The sequence below is a fragment of the Ovis canadensis genome, chromosome 24, assembly GCF_042477335.2.
Source record: "Ovis canadensis isolate MfBH-ARS-UI-01 breed Bighorn chromosome 24, ARS-UI_OviCan_v2, whole genome shotgun sequence".
NCBI classification, from domain to species: domain Eukaryota; kingdom Metazoa; phylum Chordata; class Mammalia; order Artiodactyla; family Bovidae; genus Ovis; species Ovis canadensis.
This window is the reverse complement of record NC_091268.1, coordinates 41220757-41231368: the sequence shown is the minus strand read 5'-3', so window position 1 is coordinate 41231368 and position 10612 is coordinate 41220757. Positions and strand designations below refer to the sequence as shown.

The window sequence follows — 10612 nt, the reverse complement described above, 5'->3', positions numbered from 1 at the left end:
TAAACCACACATCCCAGACTATTTTTAAAGAAATTGAGGAAACATTAATTCAACACAAACTGACGGGGAATCTGCTAAGATGTGTTATAAATGATACTGGTAAAAATATTTATGGAGTAGAAAAAGCCTTAGTTGGATAAATTCACAAGGCACGTGAAAATGTGAGGTATTTAAAGCCTGTAACTATTAACTGTATTATTCATCAACAGGTACTTTTCAGAAGTTATTTGAATCTGTTACATGGTATGAAACTAGTACTGTCTATTATGAACTTCATTTACTCCTGTGGACTTAACCATTATGAATTTTTGCTAGAAATGGAAGTTAAATATCCTGTCTTAACCTACCACATAGCAATTTGATGTCTTAGCAGTGCAAAAACTTCATTGTGGTTTTTTGAACTCGGGATTTAGATTGAAATTTTTCCTGAATGGAAAGAATCACACTCAAACACTGCTACCCTACACTGAATGGCTTTAGTAACTAGCTTTTGTTGCAGAATTGACAGTGTTTATTAATGAACTAAACCTAAAATTACAAAGCAGAATAGCATTTATATACATACATTATAACATTGTAAAGTAATTTCAATGACAACATTGTTGGAATCACATGTCAAACTGCATTCTGCAGACGATGTCAAAAATTAAAATAAGCAGCAGCAAGATCTCCATTCTCACACCAATTTGTAAGAGCAGTTATTTTGCAAGCTCAAACTATAGTTTCAGCAGCATTTTTTAGGACTTTAATATGGGCAGTACAAAGGAAATTTCCATATCTCAAAATCCATTGAACTGTGTGATTCAGGGAATTTCACGTAACCTTCCATTGGAAGTGATCAATCTGTAGTGTTGTGACATGCTACAAAGCAAATAACAAGAAATTTTTTTTTTTTAAAAAGCAAATATCAAGAGAAAACTCTTAACAGAATTCTTCTATACAATTTGTGCCTTCCAAATGATGAATATGCTCAAATAAAATATTATGCTTATGTACTGATATCTGTATTTGGCAGTACCTATCTGTGTGAAATACACAGATTAAAAATACTATTACAAGGACTTCCCTGATGGTTCAGTGGCAAAGACTCTACGCTCCCAACACAGGGGCCTGGGTTCAATCCCTGTTCAGGGAACTAGATCACACATGCTGCAGCTAACGATCTAGCATGCAGCAACAAAGATCGAAGATCCCGAGTGCTACAGCTAAGACCCAGCAAGTCCAAATGGATAAATATTTTTATGTCTTTATAAATCTGAATTAGCATAAATATTTGTGAAAGATTTTGATAGAGAACACTCACTTTGAACTCCAACTAAACAAAAATGTTACACAAAAAATTCCATTAGTAGACTTATAAAAAGTGTACTCAACTATTGTTACTATATTTTTAATCTGACAAGTAAAAAGTAGTTTTTCTCTCTTGTTACACAAGTAACCTATAATATCCTCATTTTTGCCTGTTGTCCCACCAATGCCTAAAATATGTACAATTTAGTTCTTTACAGAAAACGTTTGTCAACTCCTGCTCTGCTGCTGCTGCTAAGTCGCTTCGGTCGTGTCTGACTCTGTGCGACCCCATAGACGGCAGCCCACCAGGCTCCCCCGTCTCTGGGATTCTCCAGGCAAGAACACTGGAGTGGATTGCCTTTTCCTTCTCCAATGCATGAAAGTGAAAAGTGAAAGTGAAGTCGTTCAGTCGTGTCCAACTCTTAGCGACCCCATGGACTGCAACCTTCTAGGCTCCTCTGTCCATGGGATTTTCCAGGCAAGAGGACTGGAGTGGTTCGCCAGTGCCTTCTCCGAACTCCTGCTCTAGAAAATGCCAATAAGGACTTCCCTGATGGCCCAGTGGTTAAGACTGTGTGCTTCCACTGCAGGGGAAATGGGTTTAATCCCTGGTCAAGGAACTATTAATAAGATGCCGAATGGCACTGGTTGGGGGGAGGGTACAGAAGCAAACAATTTATAGTGACATGAAGCAGATCAGTGGTTTTTGGGGGATGGGAGAGCTTGGAGAGGGGCAGATGGGAGAGATGACAGAGGATCACAAACTTTTGAGGTAATGGTTATGTTCATTACTATGATTGTGGTAATGGTTTCATGGTTGTATACGTATGTCAAAACATACCAAATTTTTCACTTTGTACAGTTTATTGTATTTTAATTATACCTCAGTTACGCTGGTTTAAAAATGAATTATTTGAGTTGATGAATTACAATGATAGTTAAATTCAGTTTCACAAATTTCTTACATGTGATTCTGGGCACTGCTTGGGGAAGAAGTGGATCCTGAACTTGGAATGTTGTTGTTCTTTAGTTGCTCAATCATGTCCGACACTTTTACGACCCCATGGACTATAGCCCGCCATGCTCCTCTGTCCGTGTGATTTCCCAGGCAAGAATACTGGAGAGGGTTGCCATATCGTTCTCCAGGGGATCTTCACGCCCCAGGCACCAAACTCAAGTCTGCATTGGCAGGTGGATTCTTTACTACTGAGCCACCTGGGAATCCCTATCAATTACAGCCTCATGACCAGCTACAGAAATGACAATTGTAGAAGCTCGGCATATTTTCTCTTCCTTTAATATATCCACATGTTTATTTGTATATGCTAGCCAGCTTCTTTTTCTGTCTTCATTTTTATTTTTATACAAGTTGTTGGGGGTTAACTTTATAATTAGTGTTTAGGTAGTAGAATATTCTGGAGGATTGTGACCGACTTTGAGGAGTAATTCATATAACCAGCAAGTTATACAATGATGTTTCCCTCCTTTTAGGCAACAGGAAAGAACTTCACTTGTATGAAGGCTAGCTGTATTTTATATTGTGAAACAATGGTATGGGTGCCCTAATTTTTTTTGTTTTTAAAGGAGGAGAGCATACAAAAGCTGAGTAGCCAAAAAGGTGGCTACTTTGATGGTTATCAATTTTTTGCCTCTCAGTTTCAAATCTACCCTTCCTTGCTCTGTTTGTGGGCATGTAATAGACACTTTATTAATGCTGATGCATAAGTGAATGAATGCATGAGAAATGGGATGGACTAGACGGTTATCGCTGGAAAGAAACAGTTTTGGAAAACAGAAGTGAGGAGATAGGGACATGGGTATGAAGTGAGTCCAACTAAAAGAGAATTGGAAAGGTTGAAGGAGGAGAGAAGGTAGAAGTTGGCAGAGAACCAGAAAAGAGGAAGTAGACAGAGAAAAGAGAAGTCACCTGGGGAAGTGAATGAAAAACTAACTCTCAGACAGGCTGTGGTCTTTTAGGCTTGAGAGACAGGAGGCGACTACAGGAATGAACTCAGGTCTGAGAGGCAGAAGAGAGTGTTCATGGAGAAAAGTCTGGGCTTCAGGACTGGACAAGGAATGTTCCTGAATGTGGATTCACTCAGCCAACATCTAGAAGAAGCTGGACAGTCAGAGATTTGGGGGATACTCAAGAGAGGGGTCATTTATAAAAGATTTGAATACTTAGCTAGGGGAAGGGCTTTTTCCTTGGAACAAGTGAGTAAGTTTCCGGGGAGAAGAGTCTGCTCCAGAGGTTTCAGGAAACTGACTCCCTTTTTTCCATCCTCCATGGTCGGGAGACTGGCGACAGGGTTTTCAGGGTGATGATGAACCAGAGGGATATTATCAGGACTATTTTGCTGAGCATCACTGCCCTGGATGTGTGATTTTCTACATCTAAAGAAGCACGGAGGTATCTGGGGTAGAGAAGGAGCAAGGTGAAGAGCCCAGAATGAGACAAGAAATAAACACTACCACCATGGTGACATGGACTGGGAGGTTCAGGGCCGCTTGGAAAGGATTGGAATCTTGCTGCCTTTCTTGTGGAAATCCTGGGATTCTAGACAGGGAGAGGAGAAAATTAGGCAATTGTTTATTTAACAATTTTTAAGATTTATTTTATTTTTGGCTGCCCTGGGTCTTCATTGCAGCACCTGGGCTTTCTCCAGCTGCAGTGTGCAGGGGCTACTCTCTAGGTGCAGTGTTCAGGCTTCTCATAGCAGCGGTTTCTCTTGTGGAGCATGGGCTCTAGGTGCGCGGGCTTCAGTAGTTGCGGCACATGGGCCCAGTAGTTGTAGCTCTCGGGTCCTAGAGCACAGGCTCAGTAGTTGTGGCACATTCCATAGCATGTGGAATCCTCCTGGACCGGATTGAACCCGTGTCCCTACATTGGCAGGCGGATTCCTACCCACCTAGCCACCAAGGAAATCCCAGGAAATTGTTTCTTTTGAAGGAGAAACTAGTATCTAGCATCCTTACATATCCCAGTCTCCAAGATCTGAAAAGCAGCAGATGGAGAGGGCAAGGAAGAGATGCCACAGAGAATTGAGTTCCTGTCCTTGCAGTGGACTTGGAAGCAGAGTCCCTGTGATCATATTGGCTGGAGCTCCCAGGAGACGGGAGTGCTCGACCCTGAAGTTCTCTGGATTAGTGGAAGGTGGGGAGAGATGAAAACATGATAGGTAAATACTGAAGTGCAAAGCCCAGGAAAGTGCGAAGGGATTGGGGGCCAGACACTGCGATGGGAGAGAGAGATGGGTTTTGAAGAATGGAGAGGTTCCTGGAAGGAGATGCAAGGAGTGAGCTTTAATTTGTGGGAGTAAATGAGCTCAATCTTTGAGGCTATGTTCAGAAGGACAGAGATAAACAGGAGAGACTGGTCAAGGGAGACAAAGAGAGCCAGATCCTAGAAGTGAATAGTGAAGGAATGCTTTTTTAAAAAAATTAATTTATTTATTTGACTGCACTGGATCTTGGTTGTGGCACACACCATCTTTCAGTTGGAGCATGTGGGATCCAGTTCCCTGACCAGGGATCACACCTGTGTCCCTTAAGTTGGCAGAATTCTAACCACTGGACCACCAGGGAGGTCCTTTTTTTCACATTTTAAGTGAGATCTCTGGGAACAGTAGGATACATCCCTGACTGGCAAAAGTTGGTTGAAGCTGAGAAGTGGACATCCCTTTTAGATAGGGAACGTGCTTTCCAGTTTCATGGTGCTTCTTTGCTTCACTCTGTTGTATCACCCATCTCATGCAGAATTTGAGTTTGGGATCCTTCTAATCTAGCCTTTCCTTTTACAGATTGGGATGGGGGTCCCAGAAGTCCAATCACCTGCCCTTTATTAGTGCTAACGAGACAAAGGCAGAGCCAGAACTCTTATCTCTGGGGACCCTTTATTTCTTCTGCTGCCAGATGCTGCCTCTTTTTGGGAAACGTTCAGGCCTTTGTGAAGGAAAACTTCCTCCGTAAGATTTGTCAGGGAGATGTAGTTGAGTTTGGACTTAATGAATGTCTCTTGCTGCCCCAGCCACTCTCTTGACAAGTCTTAAGTGAGAATATGGCCTCTTTGGTATCAATGGAGTTGGGTAACCCTTGAATCTCAAACTGGAATTGCTTCCCAGGTGTTGTCATTGTTTAGTCACTCAGTCATGTCCGACTCTTTGCAACTCCATGGACTGTGGCCCACCAGGCTCCTCTGTCCATGGGATTTCCCAGGCAAGAATACTGGAGTGGGTTGCCATTTCCTTCTCCAGATGTTGCCGACCCAGGGATGGAACCCACATCTGCTGCTTGGCAGGCAGAGTCTTTACCTTGTAACCTTAACTTCCCAGATATACTTGAATAAAATGCAGTGAGCACTGGGGCACTGCCTAAGGACTCTCATGAGCTACAGACTCCTCACCTAATTTATCAATGAGTTTATGAGTGTTTAGTATATAATTAGACGGTTTATTCTCACTCCTTTCCCTGACTTTAGGGGTATCAAATAAATTTACTTAATTAGATGTAAGTTTATTTTTAAAATAATTTCAAACTTACAGAGACATTAAACGGCTACTTCAAAGAACCATAATGTTTACCCAGATTCACAAACTAACATTTTGCGAATTTGCCTCATCATTTTCTCTGCGTGTGTATAAAGAATATCTAGAACTTGAATTATTTGTTTTTTGGCTGCACCACACAGCACAGGGGATCTTAGTTTTTCGATCAGGGATCAAACCTGCACCCCCTGCCTTGGAAGCACAGAATGCTAATCACTGGATCACCAGGGAAGTCCCATAACTTGAACTATTTAATAGTAGGTTGCATAAGTCATGTTCCTTTGCCTATAATACACTTTAACACATCTACAGAGTTAGCACATTTAGGAAATTTATCTGCATGTAACACTTCATAGTCTATATTCCAAATTAATCAATTTCCCCACAATGTTTTTTTATAGCAGTTTTGTTCAGGATTTACGCCCGGATCAAGTAATTCATCTAGTTTTTAGTCACTTTCAGTTCAGTTCAGTTCAGTCGCTCAGTTGTGTCCTGCTCTTTGCGACCCCATGAATTGCAGCACGCCAGGCCTCCCTGTCCATCACCAACTCCCGGAGTTCGCCCAAACTCATGTCCGTTGAGTCAGTGATGCCATCTAGCCATCTCATCCTCTGTTATCCCCTTCTCTTCCTGCCTCCAATCCCTCCCAGCATCAGTCTTCCAATGAGTCAGCTCTTTGCATGAGGTGGCCAAAGTGTTGGAGTTTCAGCCTTAGCATCATTCCTTCCAAAAAACACCCGGGACTGATCTCCTTTAGAATGGACTGGTTGGATCTCCTTGCAGTCTAAGGGACTCTCAAGAGTCTTCTCCAACACCACAGTTCAAAAGCATCAATTCTTCGGCGCTCAGCCTTCTTCACAGTCCAACTCCCACATCCATACATGACCACCGGAAAAACCATAGCCTTGACTAGACAGACCTTTGTTGGCAAAGTAATGTCTCTGCTTTTGAATATGCTATCTAGGTTTAGTCACTTTAGCCGCCTCTAATCTGAAACAGTTCCTCAGCCTTTGTGTTTCATATCATGGACAGTTTTGACAAATACAGTCATTTCTGGGTTTCCTTTTTTTTCAGCTTTGTATGCATGTACATTTATATGTTAACAGTACAGATTCATGGATTCTTTTATTCAGTGAGCTATGCATGTGTGCTGAGTCCCTCAATCGTGTCCAACTCTTTTCGACTCTATGGAATGTAGCCTGTTAGGCTCCTTGGTTCATGGAATTTATTTTTTTTTAAATACTGAGTTTATTTCACATGTATATTTGTCTCCCCACCATTCCCATCTGTCTGACTACCACTACTACTATTCCTATCATAACATTCCATACATACTTAAAACCAAGCAAAGGGTGGAGTTCCATCTTTAAAAACTAAACAGGCATTTTGGACAACACATTCTTGGCAATGGAACGTGGACAACGTTTATCAGACACGGTAGGGAAAGTTCTCACTCTGCATTATAAAAAGGACAGCCAGATATCAACTGTTACAGAAATGAAATAAGACGGAAAATTTTTAACAAACTGTTTAAACTGTTTTCTTAAAGAGACTTCCTCCACTGCCAGAGATCTTGAATAGCCTCCTGGTCAGTCATCCGGAAACAGTTCTTCACGTAATTGATAAACTTGGCTTCCACTTTGGGAAGGGAACCACCTTTTTCTATACTTGCTTGCATTTTTGCTTTAATGTCTTCTACAGAGCTAGGTCCTTTTGGTGTTTTTTCCTGCTTCTTGAAGGATTCTTGACCTTTTGATCTTGGTGTTGACGGTTTTGAGTCTTTTCCATTTTGGTTTGATTTTTGTGCATTTTTGGCTGGAGTATCTCGTACAGATTTCTTTACTGGAGCTTTTTCTTCAGCTTCTTCATCAAAATCGTCATCATCATCATCATCATCGTCATCATCATCTTCATCAGCAGCAAGCTTTACTTTTTTCTGGGGAACCTTGCTACCACTTCCAGGGACAGAACGCTTTCCAGATAGGAGTTTCACCTCCTCCTCCTCCTCTTCTTCTGACTGCATCTTCCTCCAGAGCTACTAAGTGCTGTCCACTGATATGCACAGGCCCTGAACCACACTTCAACCGTAAGACCACAGGTGGTGTAATTTCAAAAGCCCCCAAGAGAAACCGTTGGCTGTACAGACATCTTCAAAGTTGCCAGTGTTACTTTAATTGGACTGCCTTCATAATTCATCGCCTCTGCTTCAACAATGTGTAACTCATCCTTTGCTCCGGCCCCTAAACTGACCGTTCTTAAAGATAACTGGTGCTCATTTTCATCATTATCCACCTTGAAGTGATAATCGCTGTCAGCCTTTAGTTCACAACTGAAAAGATAGTTCTGGGGCCTCAAGGGGCTCATGTCCATGTCCATTGAATCCTCCATGGGTTGGCGGCACACACTTATGTGGGAGAGAAGCAGGACGGAATTAAACGACTACTATTTGAACCAGCAGCCTCGCAGGACGGAATCACACCCCATGGAATTCTTTTTGAAACCCCATGGACTGCAGCCCGCCAGGCTCCTCTGTCCATGGGGTTTTCCGGGCAAGAATACTGGAGTGGGTTGCCATTCCCTTCCCCAGGGGATCTTCCCGACCCGAGAACTGAACCCACTTCTCACGTCTTCTGCATTGGCAGGCTTTTTTTTTTTTTTAACCACTAGCGTCACCTGGAAAGCCACCAATGAGCTATAATCACTATTTTTATTTGTTTCAGTGCTCCACTTGTGCCAGATTTGTCCTCTTCAAGATGGCGGCTATGGCTCTTTGATGCCCTTATAAATGTTTTTAAACTTTATTGTCTTTTTTATTTTTGGCTGTGCTGGGTCTTGTTACTACACGTGGACTTTCTCTAGTTGTGGCAAGCAGGGTCTACTCTCTAGTTGTGGTGTGAGGGCTTCCCATTGCAGTGGCCTATCGTTGCTGAGAAGGGGCTCTAAATAGCATGGGCTTTAGGAGGTGAGTAGCTGCTGCACGTGGGCTCAGTAGTTGTGCACAAGCTTAGTTGCTCCATAGTGTGTGGGATCTTCCCAGACCAGGGACTGAACTATTCTCCTGCATTGGCAGAAGGATTCTTTACCACTGAGCCATCGGGGATGTCCCAGTAAATGTTTTTAGTACTTACTTTCTTCAAGGAGCCCTGGTTTGTTTCTGTGGGATATTTAGAAAACAAGATCTGGGAACTGCTGTAAATATCAGTGTATCTATCTATCTAATTTTTTCCCATAAATTTTATTTTACTTAAAAATTATGTATATCTTATTTGGCTGCATTATGTCTTAGTTGTGGCATGTGGGATCTTTAGTTGAAGCATGTGGAATCAAGTTCCCTTACCAGGGTTCAAACCTGGGTCCCCTGCATTGGGGGAGCATGGTGTCTTAGCCCCTGGACCACAAATCCCTCCTATAAATTTTATACTGTTGCTTTCCATTCCAGTCCCTCATTTGTGTTAATTTCTCTCATCCCACATTTGCTGCTCCATACTTCCTCAGCAAGAACCCTAGGACCCAACCTGCCTGCACATTTACGCTTGTGCTCAATCCTACAATACACTCCACATAGCTTCAGAATTGCCATGCCCTTACTAGAACAAACCGACCTAAGAATTCAAGGTGTAGAGATTTTTTTTTTTCTTCAGCAGGTGCTTGAAAGTGACTCGAATTAGTTCCATTTTTTTTCTGTTTTGCCCTTCAGGGTGTTTTTACTCATTTACAATAGAGTTGGGTTCATTTATTTACATCTGTATTCAGATTTTAGGTACTCTGTTTTTGTTGATTTAATTGAGTATGTTGACCATTAACATTACTTGAAAAGCCAAAACTATATGAAAAGGCTCAAAGAAGTGTCACCCTCTCCCCATTCAGGGTTCTGTTGTTTCCCCTCAACAAGAGGGACGTAACCCAACAACCAAGGAACCTTTATTTTTCCTTACCCCTCAAGGGTGCCTGATTTTATTAGTTTTTGGTTTACTCTTCTTGTTCTTCCTTGCAAGAATTTGTGGATATGTTTCTGTTTTATTTCCCCTTCTTCCTTGCACACAAGGAAGCATTCTTTACACTTTCTTCACTTAAATCCTGGAAATCACTCCAGAGCAAATCACAGTGATACCATGTTTCTTTTAAAAAAGTACTTACTCATTTGGCTGTACCAGGTCTTAGCTGAGGCACTTGAGACATTTAGTTGTGGCATGTGAGATCTAGTTCCCTGACCAAGGATCGAACCTGGGACCCCTGCATTGGGAGCCCAGAGTCTTAGCCACTGAACCACGGAAGTCCCTATCATTTCTAAATTGTATGTAAGATGACAATATTTCATTCATTTATCAACTTGTTGAATCACTGTGCCAGCCACTGAGCTAGACAGGAAGGAGAGAGAAGTGAGTAAAATATCACCCCTGACCTTAATGATCTCAGGCTCCAATAGAAAGGGAAATCATACATGCAAACAAACAACAACAGCAACAACCATCACAGTGCTCTGGGAACTGAGAGGAGGGAGTCAATAACAAGTTGTCCAAAAGGACTAACACCTGAGTTTGAATAATGAGAACTAGGTGAATAAACAGCACTTTCAAAGGCAGAGCTGGACCAGGGCAAGGCAGGTTGCGGAAATTAAGAGTTTAATGGGCTGAAACCTAAGAGTGTGGGAACAGTATGTGAATGGGGAGATGGGAGCGCCCATAATGCTGCTGAAGAGGTAGCCTGGCACCATGTGGTACAGTTAATGCCAGGAAAAAGCTGGACAGTTATTCAGACACCCAGGAGACATGGTCCTC

General features: G+C 42.1%; 1 pseudogene; it reads right to left on the bottom strand.

Moving 5' to 3' along the window:
- Window positions 1–7045: 7045 nt before the first annotated feature.
- On the bottom strand, window positions 7046–9079 carry LOC138428957 (nucleophosmin pseudogene; annotated as a pseudogene).
- Between the last annotated feature and the right edge of the window lie 1533 nt (window positions 9080–10612).